Source organism: Lynx rufus, unplaced genomic scaffold (assembly GCF_022079265.1).
Source record: "Lynx rufus isolate CCGP_SWC_20201006 ecotype Redwood Valley unplaced genomic scaffold, mLynRuf1.p SCAF_10, whole genome shotgun sequence".
Lineage (NCBI taxonomy): Eukaryota > Metazoa > Chordata > Mammalia > Carnivora > Felidae > Lynx > Lynx rufus.
The window spans coordinates 32,430,912-32,451,041 of NW_025814824.1; the positions used below are offsets into that span (position 1 = coordinate 32,430,912).

The window sequence follows — 20,130 nt, forward strand, 5'->3', positions numbered from 1 at the left end:
CTTCAGCAACCTTGTCCTGATTTTTGTGTTTAGTATTCCCTTGCTTTATCAATTTTTTTCAATTAAAAAATATTTTTATTTTTATTGTTACTATTATTTTTAAGTAAACTCTATCCCTAATGTGGAGCTCTAACTCATATGACATGAAGAGCAAGAGTTGCATGCTCTACTGACTGAGCCAGCCAGGTGACCCAGTATTCCCTTGCTTTAAAAAATGGATTTATTTTATATGCATTTAATTAAGAACAGATTAAATTTTATTTTTTAGGTTTGTAAAAATAGACATATGGTTTGAGTAGCCTAAGACTTTCTGTGGTTCATATGTATTGTTGAGAGTAGTTTTGGTTTGTTAATTTTCACTGCTGTATAATATTCCACGGTTGAACATACTCTTATCTATTGATCTTCTGTAAATGAACATTTTAGTTGCTTTCAATTTTTAGCTATTACAAAAATGCTGTTGTGAACATTATTGTACAATGTTTATTATTGAACATACACTGTAGTTTCTTTAGGCCCCAGAGCAGGGTTTTTGAACCTCTGCACAGTTGACATTTAGGGTTGGATAATTCTTTGTTGTGGGTGCTTTCTTATGCATTGTATGTTAAGCAGCGTCTCTGGCCTATGCCCACTAGACGCCAATAACACTCCTCCGGTTGTGACAAACAAAAATAACCGCAGACATTGTTAGTTTCCCCAAGGGGACAAAAATCACCCCTGGTTGGGAACCATTGTTGCCTTTGACTGATGAACAATTTAAACTTATCTTAAAAGTTTCACGCATATGGGGATTTAAAATTTATCTTTTAATTTATAATTTAAGAAACTCCTCGGTTTTGGTAAATATTTGTGCCACAAAAATAAAAGCTCTTACTATTGGGTCCCTCAGTAAACTTTAGAAGTATATGGGAGCCCTGAGACTAAAAAGTTTGAGAATGTTGATCTAGGCTTCCAATTCCTCACTTACAGAATAGGGTTAATAATAATACTTCTCTTGTTAGGGCTGTTGGGAAGATTAAATGAGTTACTATTTTCTATGTTAGTGTGTTATTGTGTGCTCCCTATCTCCTGTAGAAGGACAGCTCACCTTTTTTGACCCAGATGCTATTTATTTTAAAGGCCCATCTCAAACCCACCTCTTTACTGTGCCTTTTCCCACAGTGCCCATCTGTGGTCTTTTCTTTTCTCTAGGAACTCTTATAGCATTTATGTTTGTACTCTGAATTTGACTCAGAAGTACATACTGTCTTGTATTGTCGACTTTGCTAGGATTCCTTAGCCTTCTGGATTTTCAGTTTCTGACAAAGGGAAGGAATTGCTGGTCAGTTGTCCAATCTTTTATTACTATTGTTGTTTTCCTTCTGAGTTTGGTCAAGCTAGGTGTCGATTATCCTGGGAGGAATTCTTTTTACTTTTGGATTCTGTACCCAGAGCTAGATGGAAGCATATTTTAAGCACCCCAGACTCCCTTTCTACCTCCCTGTCCATTTAATCCTCTACAGCAAAATCTCAGCAATATCTATAATTATCTTTTCAAAGCTATGTGACCTTGAGTAAGTTTGTTATCTTTTTGATTGATAATTAATTGTAAACTGTTGCTCTGCCATTACGTGATACAAAGATTCTTCCTTCTGCTTTGGCTTGGACATACCTCTTTTGGGATTGTCTCAGAATGACTTTGTAGTCTCTTCTGTTATCTTTTCTGTAGTGAGTGTAGCTCTTTCAGTAGTCAATGCCTGTGTTTTGCACTTTCGAGATGGCTCTCTTATCTTAAGAAAGTTATTTTTTTCTTCCTTCTTATTGCCTCCAGGTCCTTGAAGTTAAATAGTTTTATCAGGCAACTTCTTTGATTAATCTTTGTATTTAGCTGTAGAAACAGAGCTGTCATTTGACGGAATGAATGATTTAGGAGGGATAGGCAGTAAGATCTGAAAATCTATGTGCTTTGGAGGAAAATGATGGGACTAGTTATCTTACATGTCATGCTTTGAAGTTAGAGTGATTTGCAATTGGAAGCCATTTTTACTGAGAGAAAGATTCATTAAGAATGTTACATTTGGAAGATTTATCTATTTAAGTAGAGGATGGGGGTATTGTAGAGTTAAAAGCTTGGAGATCAGGAAGGTGTTGGTTAAATAAGGACTTGAGCTTGAGTAAGTTACTTGATCTTTGTTAATGTAAATAATTAGTTCCTTCCATCCCTCTATCCTTTGTCCCTTCCTCTCTCTTACATACAACATTGTGGCCATGAAGGTGTTAGAGATCATATAGTTTATTGGTTTCCAGACTTCTGGATTTGAAAAAGTAAGTTGGATTGACATAGGCTTGCCAACTTTTAATTTCCTTTCCTTTTTTTTTTTTTTTTTGGGTCAACTTTTTCTAAAAAAAAAAAAAAAATCAAAGAAAACTTACTATCTATTCCTACTGTCCAAAAAATATCAACAAAGTAGAAAGCATTCTTTGAGAATAAAACTGGAACTTTATGAAAAATTAGAGCACTTTCATTCTTATTTTTCAGAGGACTGGTGGAACCACTGTTCACCAGTTGTAGGAACATTGAATTTGTTCAATTTCCCAAGTTTAAGGGTTACTGAGACTTAACATTAACAAAGATGAGGTGCTTAGGTGAGGTCACTGTGCTATTGATGGAGACACAGTTCAGCTCACTTCTGTGGCTGTGATCAAATCCAGTAACTCTTATTTTTTGGGCTCATGTGTGATATATTTTTGAGAGTCATAGGAGCTGTGGATTCTTACCTTGGATAAAAAACAATGGATAGGAATAGCATGAGGACCGGAAAGACTACTTTATTATACACGAGGCCATGAAAAACTTAGGCAAATACATTTGCATGGACAGTTTTCCAGAGAAGTATAAATTCTGAAACAGATTCAAGAAGGAGTAGAAATATTATGGCAGATGGTAGCTACACTTATTGTGGTAAACATTTCATAATGTATATATTATTGTTGAATCAATATTTTGTACATCTGAAGTGAATCTAATATTGGGTATCAACTCTACTTCAATAAAACACACACACACACACACACACACACATACATTAAAACACACACAAAACAAGAAGTAGTAGAAACATACCATTTAAGAGAATTGATTCTGTAGTTATAAGTCTTACTGCAAAGAAAATGCCAGGTTCAGATGGTTTTTCAGGCTAGTTCTACAAAGTATTCAAATAATACTTAATTCTAACCCTAACAAAGTCAAAGTTTGTCTCTTTTAGGAACACTGCCTGCCTCATTTTTTCAGGCTGATACATCCTAATGCCAGCATTAGACAAGGATAGTGTGAATAAGGAAAATTATAAGCTAGCCTCACTTAGGAAGACAGAATATGAAACCTTAAATATTATATTAGTACAGATAATTGTAGTGTGATATGGCATCAGGTGTATTCTAGTAATATAGGTTAGTTCAACATTAGAATCATATATATTTTTTAAAGTTTATTTATTTATTTATTTTTTTTTTTTTAATTTTTTTTTTTCAACGGTTTTTATTTATTTTTGGGACAGAGAGAGACAGAGGATGAACGGGGGAGGGGCAGAGAGAGAGGGAGACACAGAATCGGAAACAGGCTCCAGGCTCCGAGCCATCAGCCCAGAGCCTGATGCGGGGCTCGAACTCACGGACCGCGAGATCGTGACCTGGCTGAAGTCGGACGCTTAACCGACTGCGCCACCCAGGCGCCCCAAAGTTTATTTATTTTGAGGGAGAAAGCATGAGTGGGGGAGGGGCAGCGAGGGGGGAGAGAGAGAGAATCCCAAGCAGTTTCTACACTGTCAGAATTGAGCCCAGTGTGGAGCTCAAAACCATTGACCATGAGATCATGACCTGAGCTGAAGTCAGACGCTTAGCCAGTTGAGCCACCCAGGTGCCCCAACTTTGGAATCATATTTAATTGCAATAATAGATAAAAGAAAATCCATTGTAACAGGTACAGAAAAAGCATTTGATAAAATTTAACATCTATTTGTGATTTGAAAGCAAAACAAAAACAACAAAAAATCTCCTGGAGAAGGGAATAGAGTAGAACTTTTCTAACCTGTTAAAGGGTACTTATACATAGTAAGAATTTTGAAGACTAAAGGTTAGAAGCATTCCCCGTATATATACATACATATATATACATACATATATACGTACACACACACACATATATATATATAACTTTATTTTTTATTTTTTAAAATTTACATCCAAATTAGTTAGCTTATAGTGCAACAATGATTTCAGGAGTAGATTCCTTAGTGCTCCTTACCCATTTAGCCCATCCCCCCTCCCACAACCCCTCCAGTAACCCTCAGTTTGTTCTCCATATTTATGGGTCTCTTCTGTTTTGTCCCCCTCCCTGTTTTTATATTACTTTTGTTTTCCTTCCCTTATGTTCATCTGTTTTGCCTCTTAAAGTCCTCATATGAGTGAAGTCATATGATTTTTGTCATTCTCTGACTGACTAATTTCATTTAGCATAATACCCCCCAGTTCCATCCATGTAGTTGCAAATGGCAAGATTTCATTCTTTTTGATTGCTGAGTAATACTCCATTGTATATATATACCACATTTTCCTTATCCATTCATCCGTTGGTGGACATTTGGGCTCTTTGAATATTTTGGCTATTGTTGATAGTGCTGCTATAAACATGGGGGTGCATGTGTCCCTTCGAAACAGCACACCTGTATCCCGTGGATAAATGCCTAGTAGTGCAATTGCTGGGTTGTAGGGTAGTTCTATTTTTAATTTTTGAGGAACCTCCATACTGTTTTCCAGAGTGGCTGCACCAGCTTGCATTCCCACCAGCAGTGCAAAAGAGATCCTCTTTCTCCACATCCTTGTCAACATCTGTTGTTGCCTGAGTTGTTAATGTTAGCCATTCTGACAGGTGTAAGGTATCTCATTGTGGTTTTGATTTGTATTTCCCTGATGATGAGTGATGTTGAGCATTTTTTCATGTGTCGGTTGACCATCTGGATATCTTCCTTGGAGAAGTGTCTATTCATGTCTTTTGCCCATTTCTTCACTGGATTATTTGTTTTTGGGTGTTGAGTTTGATAAGTTCTTTATAGATTTTGGATACTAACCCTTTATCTGATATGTCATTTGCAAATATCTTCTCTCATTCCTTTGGTTGCCTTTTAGTTTTGCTGATTGTTCCCTTCACTGTGCAGGAGCTTTTTATTTTGATGAGGTCCCAGTAGTTCATTTTTGCTTTTATTTCTCTTGCCTCCAGAGACGTGTTGAGTAAGAATTTGCTGTGGCCCAGATCAAAGAGGTTTTTGCCTACTTTCTCCTCGAGGATTTTGATGGCTTCCTGTCTTACATTTAGGTCTTTCATCCATTTTGAGTTTATTTTTGTATATGGCATAACAAAGTGGTCCAGGTTCATTTTTCTGCATGTTGCTGTCCAGTTTTCCCAGCACCACTTGCTGAAGAGACTATCTTTATTCCATTGGATATTCTTTCCTGCTTTGTCAAAGATTATTTGGCCATACATTTGTCGGTCCATTTCTGGGTTCTCTATTGTGTTCTGTTGATCTGAGTGTCTGTTCTTGTGCCAGTACCATACTGTCTTGATGATTATAGCTTTGTAGTATAGCTTGAAGTCTGGGATTATGATGCCTCCTGCTTTGGTTTTCTTTTTCAAGATCGCTTTGGCTGTTCGGGGTCTTTTCTGGTTCCATGCAAATTTTAGGATTATTTGTTCTAGCTCTGTGAAGAATGCTGGTGTTACTTTGATAGGGATTGCATTGAATATGTAGATTGCTTTGGGTAGTGTTGACATTTTAACAATATTTTTCTTCCTATCCAGGAGCATGGGATCTTTTTCCATTTTCTTGTGTCTTCTTCAATGTCTTTCATAAGCTTTCTATAGTCTTCAGTGTATAGATTTCTCACTTCTTTGGTTAGATTTATTCCTAGGTATTTTATGGTTTTTTGTGCAACTGTAAATGGGATTGATTCCTTGATTTCTCTTTCTGTTGCTTCATTGTTGGTGTATAGGAATGCAACTGATTTCTGTGCATTGATTTTATATCCTGCAACTTTGCTGAATTCATGAATCAATTCTAGAAGTTTTTTGGTGGGATCTTTTGGGTTTTCCATATAGAATATCATGTCATCTGTGAAGAGTGAAAGTTTGACATCCTCCTGGATGATTTGGATGCCTTTTATTTCTTTGTGTTGTCTGATTGCAGAGGCTAGAAGCATTCCCTGTATATTAAGACATTCCCCTGTCATTACTTCTCTTTAGCACTAGGGTGTCCTAGACAGGTCAGTAAAGGAGAAAGAGACATAAAAAGAATAAATTTTATGAAGGAAACAACAAAAAAGCACTATTCTCAGATAATTTTCACATGATAGACAAATTAGTGGAAATGAGATGACTAGGGTAGCTGGATATGAGATCAATTTAAAAATTAATGACATATTATATGCCAGCAACAAAAGGAAAAATTCTTAGCTTAAAAAATATACCAAGATGAAAAATGTTCTATTTATTTATTTATTTATTTATTTATTTATTTATTTATTTAACATATATTCATTTTTGAGAGACAGAACGTGAGCAGGGGAGGGGCAGAGACAGAGGGACACACAGAATCTGAAGCAGGCTCCAGGCTCTGAACTGTTAGCACAGAACCTGACACGGGGCCCGAACTTACAAACTGTGAGATCATGACCTGAGCTGAAGTTGGATGCTTAACTGACTGGGCCACCCAGAAAATGTTCAATTTAAAACAAATACACGTTCTATTTAAATGTTAAAACAAAATGACTGAATGCTTAAAAAATTAAAGACAAAGAAAGGCTCTGGAAATATCCCACATTAAAGAATACTAAAGAGACATGACAGCTACATGCATTTTCTAATCCTAGATGGAATTCCCTACTAGAGGGAAAAAAAGGTGTCAAGTATCTTATTTGGTCACTTGACAAAATTGGAACACAGAAATTGGATACAAGTATTGTATCTATGTTAAACTTACTGGAGCTGAAAACTTTATCTATGTAAGACCGCTATTCTTAGGAAATGTACTCTAAAGTTTTTAGGGGTAAAGGACCATGATGTATGCAACTTAGTCTTAAATGGTTCAGAAAAAAAAATTGTGTGTGGGTGATATATTAATGGAAGAAGAGAGATGAGAACACACATTGATAAAGCAGCAAATAGGGTAAAATATTATTAGATGAATCTGGCTTCAGATCATCTGGCTGCAGTATATGCAGGCTTTTTCTTTTATTCTATTCCAGCAATTTTTCTGTAAGTTTGAAGTTCTTCTAAGGAAAAAGTTAAAAAAAAAGTAATAATAGCAGCAAGTATAAGAATAAACCCACAAAGTTTTGTGTTTTTTTTTTAACTCACATTAGACGCCTTCATTGATTTAACTTTCTTCTAAGGCATGAATGGAGGCTTGGCAGTGTGGAAGAAATAAGGGAAATAGCTATCCTTAGCCATGTGGAAAGACTTTTGACAATTATTGACCTTTCATTATTATAAGACACAATGGTTCTTTCCCAAGGTATTGAGTAGTTTTTGTTTTGGTTAAAGATGCCTATTATATAAAAAAAGATACATACATCAATTATTTTATTTCTACTTAAAACTTGTACAATAATTTGCCTATCTTTTGTTGTAAGGCAAAGCCATTTCTTTGAAAAGTTTGAAGTCCTGCATTTCCTCTTTTGCATAAACCACACCCAATACAGCATCTATCACTTTCAGTTTCTATTTTTTCAAAGCAGAGTGAGTGAAACATTTGAAGTAATATGAGCTGGAATCGTAGATTTTACAAATCCTTCTACCCCCTAACCTTTTACTGTTGCAATTCCCACACTTCATTTGATATCCCCCTTCCCTTTTTTAAAAATCATCTCATCTTTACTGGATCACTCCAAAAGATTCAACTTAAATCTTATAGAAACATAACATTGTTGTATTCACACTTCATCTATTTACATAATATTTAATTATGTCAGATAATTAGCACAAGTAGCATAAACTGGATTGGAAATAAACACTTGATTGCTAAGCATGCAATTCAACTGGTACTTAGACATAATAAACATACTCAAGTTTGCACTGTGTGGTGTTTTTCAGAGATAATATATAGTGTGTATCCTTTATCTGGCAAATCTGTTAAATAGAAGGTTATTGAGAGCTTCTACTATAGTAGGCCACTAAGAGTAAGTGGCTGTAGGTGGCTGGTTAGTTTGTTTAGTGGCTCAATTGATAATTTGTACTCAATATTACAGAATGAATTTTGAGTCATTCAAGTTAATTTCATTAAGATATATCAAGGAACTGATTGTTAGAAAGGATTACTAATAAAAGGCAAGCAGATATGAAGAAAACATTCATTTGATTTACATCTGGTATTTTTTCTTTCTTTCTTCCTTCCTTCCTTCCTTTTTCTTTCTTTCTTTCTTTCTTTCTTTCTTTCTTTCTTTCTTTCTTTCTTTCTTTCTTTCTTTCTTTCTTTCTTTCTTTCTTTCTTTCTTTCTTTCAAGTAGGCTCTATGCCCAGCGTGGAACCCAATGTGGGGCTTGAATGCATGACCCTGAGATCAAGACCTGAGCTGAGATCAAGAGTTGGATGCCCGTACATCTGGTATTTGTATACCAGGTTTCTTTTCCATTCATCATTGTTATCAGCTTGTATTTGATAATTTTATCAGTCATGATTTAGTGACAGATTATGGCTACTGCCCTGGTTAACTTAAGCAGAAATGGATTTGATACTGGAGCTGTTGAAGTTTGGAGAGCAGGCACTGGATGTATCCCAGAACACTACTGCTGGAGGTGCTGCTAACAGATCTGCCATTTCTGCCACAAATAGAAAACTGAAGAATCAGGGTCTGGGATCATAGCACCATGGCTGAAATCTGGGGTGCAGGAGGTTGCTGCTGCATTTGTTTGTTCCATGAACATGCTGTCTTAGTTGTCATCCAGAGATCAGTAATAGTGCCAGGACTGTTCTTAAGAGCTAAATTACCTGTGCTAGTTCTGTTCCAGTAAGAAGAAAACCTTGTGGTCTCCAATTCGGTCCACACTCTGTCCAGTTCTGAATTCAAGCCTCTTCATATTGGAAGAATTTAAAGCATATCTGGAATGCCTTTTGCAATGTAGATTTCAGCTCTTCAGACTACTCAGTCTCTTGCAGATGCAAACTCTTTGAGTGTTTACCCTATGACTTCCATTATGCCTATGATGTCTGAGGCTTGGTTTCTTTCCTTCCTTTTTTCCCCCTCAAATCTCTCTCTGGGGCTATGTGGATTCTCTCTATTCTACTTCCTTCTGCTAATGTCCTTCCTTTGGTCATTCTCTGTTTATGCAAAAGGAAGAAAAATGGCTGTCCCAGCCCTTCATGGCTTCCTCTGTTCCCCAATTCTGAGTTCCTGGGGCAGTAATGGAGCTTGTGCAGGTCAATTGCAGTATGCAGTATTTGGCTGCCTGGGCTCACTGCCATGAGTGGGAGAAATTCTTGAGGGAAGGAGGGAAGATGGCTTCCAGGGCTGAGGGGTGGAGGCTTTTTCTGAATGGTCTCATTCAAAGGGCTAAGATATAATTGATTCTCATGATTTTTGGTAGTTATGTTACATAAAGTCACTGAGAATACTGAATTACTGAATACTGAGGGGAAATACAGGGTTAGATTTCTGTGAGGCTTTGATCACACATTTTTGTCAACTGAGCTATATGTCAATCACCTTGTTTTATGTGTATTTCTGTTTTTTTTTTTAATGTTTATTTTTTTGAGAGAGGAGGGAGAGTATGAGCTGGGGAGGGGCAGAGAGAGAGTGAGAGAGAGAATTCCAAGCAGGCTTCGCACTGCCAGCATAGCGCCCGACGCAGGGCTCAAACCCACCAACTGTAAGATCATGACCTGAGGGGAAATCACCTGAGCCACCCAGGCACCCCTGTATATTTCTGTTTTAAAGGCACCTTATTTAATATATAATTGTTGATTCACTAACATTGAACCCATGCCAGCAGCACTATAACTTATGCCTGAAGTTACATAACCTAGTATGTTTGTCATAGGGCACATTATAGCTTTCTTGCACTTAGGAACTTATGCTTGGGGACTGTTTTAAGCAGCTAAATCACCAATAAGAAACAGAAAAAATGCAAATACCACTGGCACTAAAGAGAGTGCAAAAATATATTTGTTTACAGTTTGAGGACTGAAACAAGAGGGAGCATGTCCTTGTTTGACCTCTGCTGAAGGGATGTGATATTGGCTGATTCAAATATTTCAATACTGCGAATGTTTATGAATGGCCATGCAGGTGCCACAAGTATTGGTTTGGGGGTTACAGATAAATTTTAGCAAGTAGGTGAATTTGCAAATGCTGAAACCAGGAATAATGAGGGATGACTGTGTATATATGGAGTGAGGGTGAGAAGAACATTAAAAATGACCGTTAGTTGGTGGGGAGTGTTGCCAGGAAAGGCTTCATAATGGAGTCTACGTGTGAGATAACCCTGACCTGTAGTATTACAGCCACTTGTGTGCATGTTCCCTCATGCACTTGTAAGCTCTGAGGATTGTGCTGGTCCGTGCTGGCTGAAAAAGGCAGAGCAGGACCATGGATGGATTGAATGAACTAGGATTGGGACTGTGGGGTAGAGAAGCAGATTTTAGAGGAAGGATTCCTTTTTATTCCTAGTAACTTTTGGATTAAGTTTTCTCTCTGTTGAGTTTGAGAATCATCTAAAAATGGCTCTGCCTACTAGGCATTTAGATTTGCTGGACTTGGATTTAGGGGAGAGAAGTCCTTGTTGCATATTTCTGAGGCATTGGTAAGGACAGTTGGATGACAGTGTCTGTCTGTGACTGATGGAAAGGGAAGACAACCACAGAAAGAACCTTGTGGTATACCAGTTGTGAAAGATTTGGCTCTGGAGGAGTGCAGAAAGGAGTTCAGGGTGGAGGGTGGAGTTCACCATGAGAGAGTGAATGGAGGATGGTATATGTCCTCCCCATCTGCAGTAGCTGTACCAGGGGAGGACTTATTCAGTTTTAAAGGCTACAAAGAGACTGGGAAGAGGACTAAAGACAGCATGTAGCCTATAGCAATTAGAAAGTCATGGGGGCACCTGGGTGGCTCAGTCGGTTAAGTGACCGACTTCGGCTCAGGTCATGATCTCACAGTTTGTGAGTTCAAGCCCTGCGTCGGGCTCTGTGCTGGCAGCTCAGAGCCTGGAGCCTGCTTCTGATTCTGTGTCTCCCTCTCTCTCTGCCCCTCCCCTGCTCATGCTCTGTCTCTCTCTGCCTCAAAAATAAATAAAAACATTAAAAAAAATTTATAAATAAAACGAAAGTCACTGGCAACCTTACCCAGAGTGATTTCAATGCACTGGTGGATGGAGATGTCAGATTGCAGCAGGACTGATGATTGAATAGATGGAGTGGACAACATGAATGTAGGCTATTCTCTGTTGGGTTTTGTCTGTGAGGGGTTGTAGAGCAAAGGCTATAGCTGGGGTCTTTCTGGGAGGGGGATGGTGTACAGAGAACCTTTAAAAATTATGTGGGAGAGATTTGACCATGTGTATAGGCAGTGGGGAAGAAGGTAATAGAAGGGATTTAATTTGAAAAGTTTTTTTTTTTTGTAAATTTTTTTTAACATTTTTATTTATTTTTGAGAGGCAGAGAGAGAGGGAGACACAGAATTAGAAGCAGGCTCCAGGCTCTGAGCTATCAGCACAGAGCCTGACGTGGGGCTTGAACCCACCAACTGTGAGATCATGACCTGAGCTGAAGTTGGACGCTTAACTGACTGAGCCACCCAGGCACCCCATTTTTTTTAAGCCAACATCTGTGTCATTACTGTGTAGCCTGACAATGTGCTAGATTCTTACATTTAACTTCAAACTGAGTACCCATTACAATGCTGTAGGTAGGAGTGGTATTAATGAGGAAATAGAGGTCTAGCTTAAGAAACTTTCCAGAGGTCATGTGGCATTAAGTGGGGGAGACAGGAGGGATAAGAATCCAGTTCTGGGGTTGCCTGACTGGCTCAGTCTGTAGAGCATGCAACTCTCAGTCTCAGGGTCATGAGTTCAAGCCCCACATTGGGAATGATGCCTACTTTAAAAAAAAAAAAAAAAAAAGAATCCAGTTCTGTCTGGCTCTGTCTGGCTCTGTCTGCCTCCACCTGGCTACCTCTTAAGTGAAATAGTCACAATTTGAAAGAAATATACAAGGTGATTTACTTCAACATCCATTGTAATAGTAATTAAAAAAAAATATCATTGTGTTTGGTTGAGATTACCAGTGTGATGTCAATTTAGTTTAAGTGCTGGAAAGCCGAGTAACTGTCACTGGCTACAGTAATCTTTTGTTTAGTCTAGTGCTTCAACCTAAGGATTTGGGCACAGACTAATTAATCAACATGGTTGTGGCCATTGTACTGTTAGAGATGAATGGAAACTTTATCCCAAGGGAAAAAGATAATGGGATTTCTAACAATTAGGTGGTTGTTGTGTTGTGCAAGCTGTGACTGAATAGAATCTATCTTTCCCCAACCCTCATCTCCCATTTTCTAATAGTTGCCTATTTAGTAGAATCTGACTGTTGATAAAGGAACTCTGACATTCTGCCATTGAACTTTACAAGTATAAAATAATAGGTTAGGCAGTTAGAAAAAGTCTGAGTATTGAATCTAAAAGGTTCAATGTTCTAATTTATGCCTTTTAAATGAGGATATTCTCAGGTTTATAAGAATGTAGATATGCATATGCATACATATTAAACATATTAAAGACCCTTTATTCTAGTGGTGTTACTGCTCTTTTATAATATTATTATTAAAAAAATTTTTTTTTAATGTTTATTTATTTTTGAGAGAGAGAGAGAGACAGAATGTGAGCAGGGGAGGAGCAGAGAGAGAGGGAATCCTAAACAAGCTCCAGGCTCTGAGTTGTCAGCACAGAGCCCGACGCGGAGCTTGAACTCACAAACCATGAGATCATGACCTGAGCCGAAGCCGGACGCTCAACTGACTGAGCCACCCAGGCGCCCCTATAATACTATTTTTTTTATTTTGAGTAAGCTCTATGCCCAGCATGTGGCTTGAACTCATGAACGTGAGATAAAGAGTTGCATGCTCTACTGACTGAGCTAGCAAGGCATCCATTGTGTTATTGTTCTTTTAATCTAATTTTTTTCTCCCTTGTTACATTATTGTGCTTTTCTGTGCAAATATCTGGTGGCTGGTTGTTGGTGCATACATATAGTTTTTATCCAATATGTAATGCTCTTTTTATTCTCTAACAGTCTTACTTTTCATTGGAATAGCCATATAAGTGATGGTGTATCCTTCTCAGTGTATCTTATCAGGAGGCACATGATATCTAATTTTCTTAGTAGTGATTTAGTTTTGAAGTGATAATGTACTCTCATTAGTCTTTGATAGCTTGCTTGCTTTCTGGAACAACATGTTTTAGTCACATATTATACATTTCTTGTCCCAGACCTGGAACTAGCCTTTTCTTCAAATATCCCTGGTTCTTTTTATTGAAATATAATATTTAGAGACCATAATTTGTGTGCAGTAATTTTTATTACTGTTTTGTCATTGTTTCTATGCCTTTTTCAGTGGGCAGTATTAGAAGATAAACATTTTAAGAGAAAAAAATCTTGAGTTCATATTGCTATTTCAAATTCTAATGAAAGACTCACTTTTTATGTAATCAAAGGATTTTATATTGGTATCTCTTGATCCTGAGATCAAAACCTGAGCTGAGATCAAGAGTCAGACACTTAACCACTGAGCGACCCAGGGACCCCTATAATGAAAATCTTGATTCCTAATGACGTTAGCATTATTGCTTACTTGCTGTATCTTATAGTGTACTTGTAATAGTTAAAAAAGACCTAACACTAATATTACTACTAAAAAATCTAACAAAGAAATGTAATTTATATACATTTAAAAAATCATCCTATATCCTAAAATATATCCTGTTAGAATCTACAGCCTAAATACTGTGATTCCAAGTTACTTAAGCAATTCTTTTCCTTGTTTGCTCATGTCACTGACTTATTATACAGTTAATTTGTTTTTCAGGTGTTAGGCCTGGCTTTTTTTTTTCTTTTTAATTTTGTTTTTAATTTTGTATATCATTTACGTGATTGCTGAGTTAAAACTAGAAAAAGGGCTATACTCATAAAAGTTTTGCTTCCTTACCTGTCTCTTCTTTTCACTATAGGTAACCATTTTTGTGGGTTGGATCTTGCTTCCTATACAAAAAGTAGAATATTATAAACTCTGTTCTGCACGTTGCTTTTTTAATTTAACAGTGTAATTTGGAAATCACCCCAGATCTGTACTTAGAGATCCTTCTCATTCTTTTTATGTTGCCTATACTCTGTTGTTGGAAGTACCACACTGATCCAACCAGACACCTATTGGTGGACACTTAGGGAAGTGTAAGAGATACAAGAACGAAAACCAAGAAATGACTTGTGTCATTAATATCTGACTCAGTGCATTTGAAAAATTGATGCAAGACTGAAGTGGACACATAAATTAGATATTATATATTATAAGATTTAGTGCTGGGAAGAAGTTTGGGGTTTGCAACTAGAATCAATTACACTGTGGGCATTTCATGGAAAGAAAATTGCTTCTCCTGACCCACTCACTGAAGTCTAGACCTCGTTGTAGTCTGACCCAGGAAAGGAATGTTATGTGGGGTGGAGCCAAGAGTGAATATTTGGCAATTTTGCTGGTTTCAACACCTCTTCTGTATACTTAATTCTGAGAAGATGACACCCTGAGTGCTCCAGTATCTGTTAATCTTGCCAGATCTTTGGTGAACAGGAGAAGGAGAAGCACTGCTCAGTTCGCCCAGGAGGATGATTTCTGCCTGTTTTCATCCACCAAGAGTATAAAGAGTGGTACAGTCAGGATTGTGAGTTGGAAAGAATATAGACTGTTGGAAAGAATCTACATGTTTACTTGGATCACTTCTCTTCAGGAACCTTCTCCTGGGACTCATCCTAGATTCTGTGCAATAAAAGAAACTTTTGCAGAGATTTATCTGTTGCCTTGACTCTTCTTTCCCAGAACTGTCTCCCTGAGTCCAACTTCCCATTCTTACTTCTGATCTCTGTAGGCTGGTAGAGCAAGGTGGACTGCTGATTTGAATGGGACCAAGAAGATTAAAGAAGAGCCTCCTGGGTCTCTGGGAGAGGATTGAGGTCTGGCTTAGGCAAAAAATGATTAATAGACTGAGGATTTTCTTTGCTGTCTTGCTCTCTAACTTAGGGCTCCAGGCCTGTGAGGTCCTGGGATGATAGAAAAGGGAAGAATTTAAAGCCCGATGTCCCTGTTGTGTTTCAGTTCCTAGATAGGCAGTGCTAGTGGCTAATGTGGCATTTTCAGGGTGGTCTGCCAGTTTTCTACCCAACTGAGAAAGATGAAGGAGTCAGATGGAAGGTCAGAGTATTATAGGCTTTACTATTGGTGAAACTGGGTTGGAGAATGTGGTAGGCTACTATGTTTCCATCAATATGACCCCTGATGCCTGCGTTAGTTTGCTAGGGCTGCCATAACAAATTACCACAGACTTGGATGGCTTAAAACAAGAGAAATTTATTCTCTCACAGTTCTGCAGGCTAGAAGGCCAAAATCAAAGTGTCAGTAGGGCCATGCTTTCTGTAAAGGATTTGGGGAAGAATCTGTTCTGTGCCTTTGTCTTAGCATCTTATATTTGCTGGCATTTCTTGGTTTGTAGCTGCATGACTCCAGGCTGCCTCTTCACATGGTATTCTTCCCTCTTTGTCCAGCCCTTCTCCTCTTATACAGACACCAGTCATATTGGACTAGGGTCTGCCCTCATGAAGCATGACCTCATCTTAACTTGATTACATCTGCAAAACCCCTGTTTTCAAATAAAGTCACATTCACATGTATTAGGGGTTAGGTTTTAACACATCTTTTGTGGGGACATAATTCAACTCATAACAATGCCTGACTGAGGCACTCTGCAAGTAGAAGCTTACTTGGCTCACTGTGAGGCCCAAAGTGGGTGAGCTTCAGTGTTGCAATAGAAATGCCAGACTTCCAGGGTGCCTGGGTGGTTCAACTGATTAAGCATCTCACTCTTGATTTCAGCTCAGGTCATGATCTCAGGGTCAAGAGATTGAGCCCTGTGTAGGGGCCACGCCCCAGCGTGGAGCCTGCTTGGGATTCTTTCTCTTCCTCTCTCTCTCTCTGCCCCTCCCCAGCTTGCATGCTCACAGGCTCTCGCTCTCTCTCTTTCTCTCTCAAAATAAATAAATAAACATTTTTTGAAAAAAAAAAAAAAAAAGAGAGATGCGAGATTTCCAGCTGCCTCTGGTGGACTTAGCACTTGGGAACTGAAGTAGAGTAGAGTAGTCACACCTGTTCCTTCTGGACCTTGACTGCTCAGTTTCTTTTAAAATCTCACTGTAGGGAGGGAGGAGTGAGGGCTGGCAAGGATGCCTCCAGTGTTCGGGCGAGTGCACATGAGGAAGCATAGGGGAGTGTTCTCTTCTAATATCACATGACTGATAATTGTGCCTTAGTTCATTTTCTTTTTAGCTTAATTATCTGCTTAAATGGTGAGTGCTTTATCTCTTAGGATTGCAGTAGATCCTTAAGTGTTCTCTTCCGAGGCAGTTAGCAGTGCAGACCAGTTCTGTGGGAAGGCGTTGTCTAAGAAAATAATACCCCTAAGATGAGAACTATCCGTTTTTATGTTTTTCATAGAAGTTGCTTAAATAAGAGAACAGAAGTTGGAAATACAGGTGTACACAGGAAAGCAATATAGGATATAGATTTACATTTAGCAGGAAAGTATCAGCCCCCGTTTCTTTTTTTATTGCTAAATAAAGATACATGATTAAAATAAGAATAGATGTTTGTCCTTCATGATAAGGTAAAATTTTTCAGAAAAGAAGCTTGGGAGAATTACAGAAGTATGAATTAGTGTTAGGCTTTTCTTCACTTAATAAAAAAGATCTTTAGCTCATTAAGTAAAAAATCTTAGGGTATTTACCAGAAATATGACTATTTGGTTTTGGTGGTTTATAAAAACATTGAAGGCTAGCTCTGTAGAAGCAAAACAACAAAGTTGTCATCACAGTATTGCTGTTACTCACTTTGGGGATTCAGTCTCTAAAGACGGGGAACGTTGAAAAAATGATCATTGTATCACCTTCAGCTGAAAATCATAGGTATATTCTTCCCAAAATATAACAGTCTTTTTCTAAGAATCATTATTGCAAGAGCATTTTAAACCTACTTTTCTGCATGATTCAGAGAAGTAAAAGTAAAGGAGAAAGAAGGGTGGCTGGGAATTTGTGCAGCATGATTAAATTTGGTAGTGATAAATGTGGATTAGGAAAAACTCAAGGAACAGAAAACTTATAAGTTACCTTTTAAGGGTAAAGAATGTAAGGAAGCAACCCAAAAATGAAATGAAAATGGTTATTAATGCCCCCAAAATGATCAGTATCACTAGTATTCAAAACAAAAACAAACAAACAAACAAAAAAACCCGGAAACTTGGGGCACCTGTATGTTCATTTGGTTAAGAGACTCTTGATCTCTGCTCAGGTCACGATCTCATGGTTTGTGGGATCAAGCCCCACATCGGGCTCTATGCTGATAGCGTAAAGCCTGCTTGGGATTCTCTCTTTCTCTCTCTCTGCCCCTTCTCTGCTCTCTTGCCTTCCCCCCCCCAAATAAAGAAACTTAAAAATAAAAAAGCTTAACAATAGACTTTTTTGCCTCTCATTTTGGCAAAGATTAGGGTGGTGGGATTAACGTTAAATTTTTAGATACTTTAGTATATTTCAAATTTTATGATGATCGTATATTAACTTTATAGATTGAAAAAGGTCTGAAATATAAGCTAACCAGGTCTTTAGTATATGTACCTGATTTGTAGGTATAACTAGTTTTGTGTAGTCAAGGAATAGTGACACCAGGAGGAGGCAAAGTATGTTTCAAAGGCCAGGTAGCAAACCGGGCAGAGATTTAACTCTGATTGCTACTAATTCTCTGCATATATTAATAGACCTCTGGCTTCAGTTTCTTATCAGAACCATTGTTCTGTATTTTAGGCCAAAAATCTTGACTTGTCTGTTTCTCTCACTTCTATCAGGAAATTCTGTCCCGAATATATCTGCAATCTGATCACTTCTCACTTCTCGCTGCTGGTCAAAGTCACCATTTTATTTTGCCTGGATTGGTGTATATTGCCTCTGTGCTTCCAATCTTGTCTTTGCTTGGTACAGCAGCCAGAATGATGCTGCTCACTGCTCTGCTTAAAATCCTCCAGGAGAGTTACCTTAGAAAGCCGTGTCATCTCCTTGAAATACCTGTTAGAGTAGCAAGAATGGGAATGTACAAGAAGGGGAAGAGCCCCAGATTATTTCCCCCAAACTCTCTCTTCTCATCTTCCCTGTCACCATTCTCTTTTTCTTATGAGTGCTAGTCACACTCACATCCTTGCTATTCCTTGAAGAGCCCAAGAGGCTCCTTGCTCTTACTTAGTTCAAAATGCTTTTCTTTCAGATATCTGCATGATTTATTCCCTCTCTCAGGCACCTGAAATGTCTTCCCTCACCTACCCTGTATAAAATAGCTACTCCCTGGTTTCTTCTACAGAGGGCTTATGACTTATTTATTGTCTATTTCACTCCACTCCTTGTTAGGGTTTCTCTTCATCCTTCCTGAATGCCCGCTCAGCAGTTAGGCCTTCAGTAACTGTTGAGTGACTGGCTAGATTTCTCATTTCTTCCCTAGTGGCTTTTTCCTCTGCTGGAGAGCTATGCATGCCACCCTTGTTCTTTGGTGAGGGAAAAAGTAAGGCTCTCTTCCAGGTACCAAATATTTCTACAAAGGTAATCTGGGAGCTTCTTCCCCCTTTTCACTGCACAGATTTTTGTGTTCTATTATTCTTTACCAGTCAAGCAAATGAGTTTGTTTTCTAAGTAACTTTCCTGTGTGTGAGATCAATGCTTTCCTTTTTCCTGCATTTGGTATCATTTTATGTATATACTTTAGCATTTTGTCATTTCTTTTTTCATTCGGTTGGCATGTAGTTATTATAGCAGATGTTACAAACCAGGCTGGATCCCAGACTGGAAGTTAGGGCTTAAAGAGACAGAGAGTCTGATTTTCCTTTGAGGGGTTTAGAGTTTCAGCGTATGGTCAGAAGTGTCAACTGTTGGGACAGGCAACTGCTATAAGGAATGCAGAGAGGGAGGTCAAAGCAAACAGGATGGTTCACTTAGGCCTACTTGAGAAGGGTTGAGAATCTTGCCAGGTAAGGAGGTAGCTAAAGGCTACTGTGATGATAGGGAATGGTTTGGGCAAAGGCATGGAGAGTTCTGGTTTGTTGAGAGAAGCACAAATTGGTGCAAGTTGTTGGAGCTTAAAGTATAATGCAGGCTGTGGTGAGGGACAAGGCCCTGATAGTTATGTAAAGACTTAATCTAGGCACTTCTTAAGGATTATGTGTATCCTGTATAGAGGTTAGACTTCCATCCTGCAACCCATGGATTTGGGCATGTGTATCACATATGAAGGGGGATAGGCGAGGACGTGGCCTGGAAGGTTTTTTCTTTTGCATGCCTCGTCCCTGAGGCAAGGAGAATATTTTCTGTCATGTATTAATATATCTATATCCATGCAGATTATTTTCTCCTTTATATTAAGTTAATAGTGGGTGGCAGGGTTTAATTTTGATTCTCCTCACATGTACTTTTTGAGATAGATGCTTATTTAAACCTTTACTGAATGATGATCACATCTTTATCTGTAGCCCTGATCTGTTTTAACCTCTTATTATCCCATAGCATGTTTTCATCTTTAATTTTTTAAAAATTTTTTAATGTTTATTTATTTTGATAGACAGAGAGTGAGCAGGGTAGGGACAGAGAGAGGGAAAGACACAGACTCCGAAGCAGGCTCCAGGCTCTGAGCTGTCAGCACAGAGCCCGACACTGGGCTCAAACTCACGAACTGTGAGATCATGACCTGAGCCGAAGTCGGACGCTCAACCGACTGAGCCACCCAAGCGCCCCAGCATGTTTTCATCTTTATCTATTCCATCCTGTCC

General features: G+C 38.3%; 1 protein-coding gene across 10 annotated transcripts in view; it reads left to right on the forward strand.

Moving 5' to 3' along the window:
* The window catches only part of KDM4C (lysine demethylase 4C), a 433,616-nt gene that overhangs the window by 15,423 nt on the left and 398,063 nt on the right, over positions 1 to 20,130 (forward strand). Inside the window, exon 1 of one of the 10 annotated variants that reach the window (XM_047103338.1) lies at positions 8,612 to 8,632. The exons of the other annotated variants lie outside the window; for them this stretch is intronic. The gene's annotated coding sequence lies outside the window, so the exon portion shown is untranslated. Of the gene's footprint in view, positions 1 to 8,611; positions 8,633 to 20,130 lie in introns of those variants that run through there. 10 annotated transcript variants of the gene reach the window in all.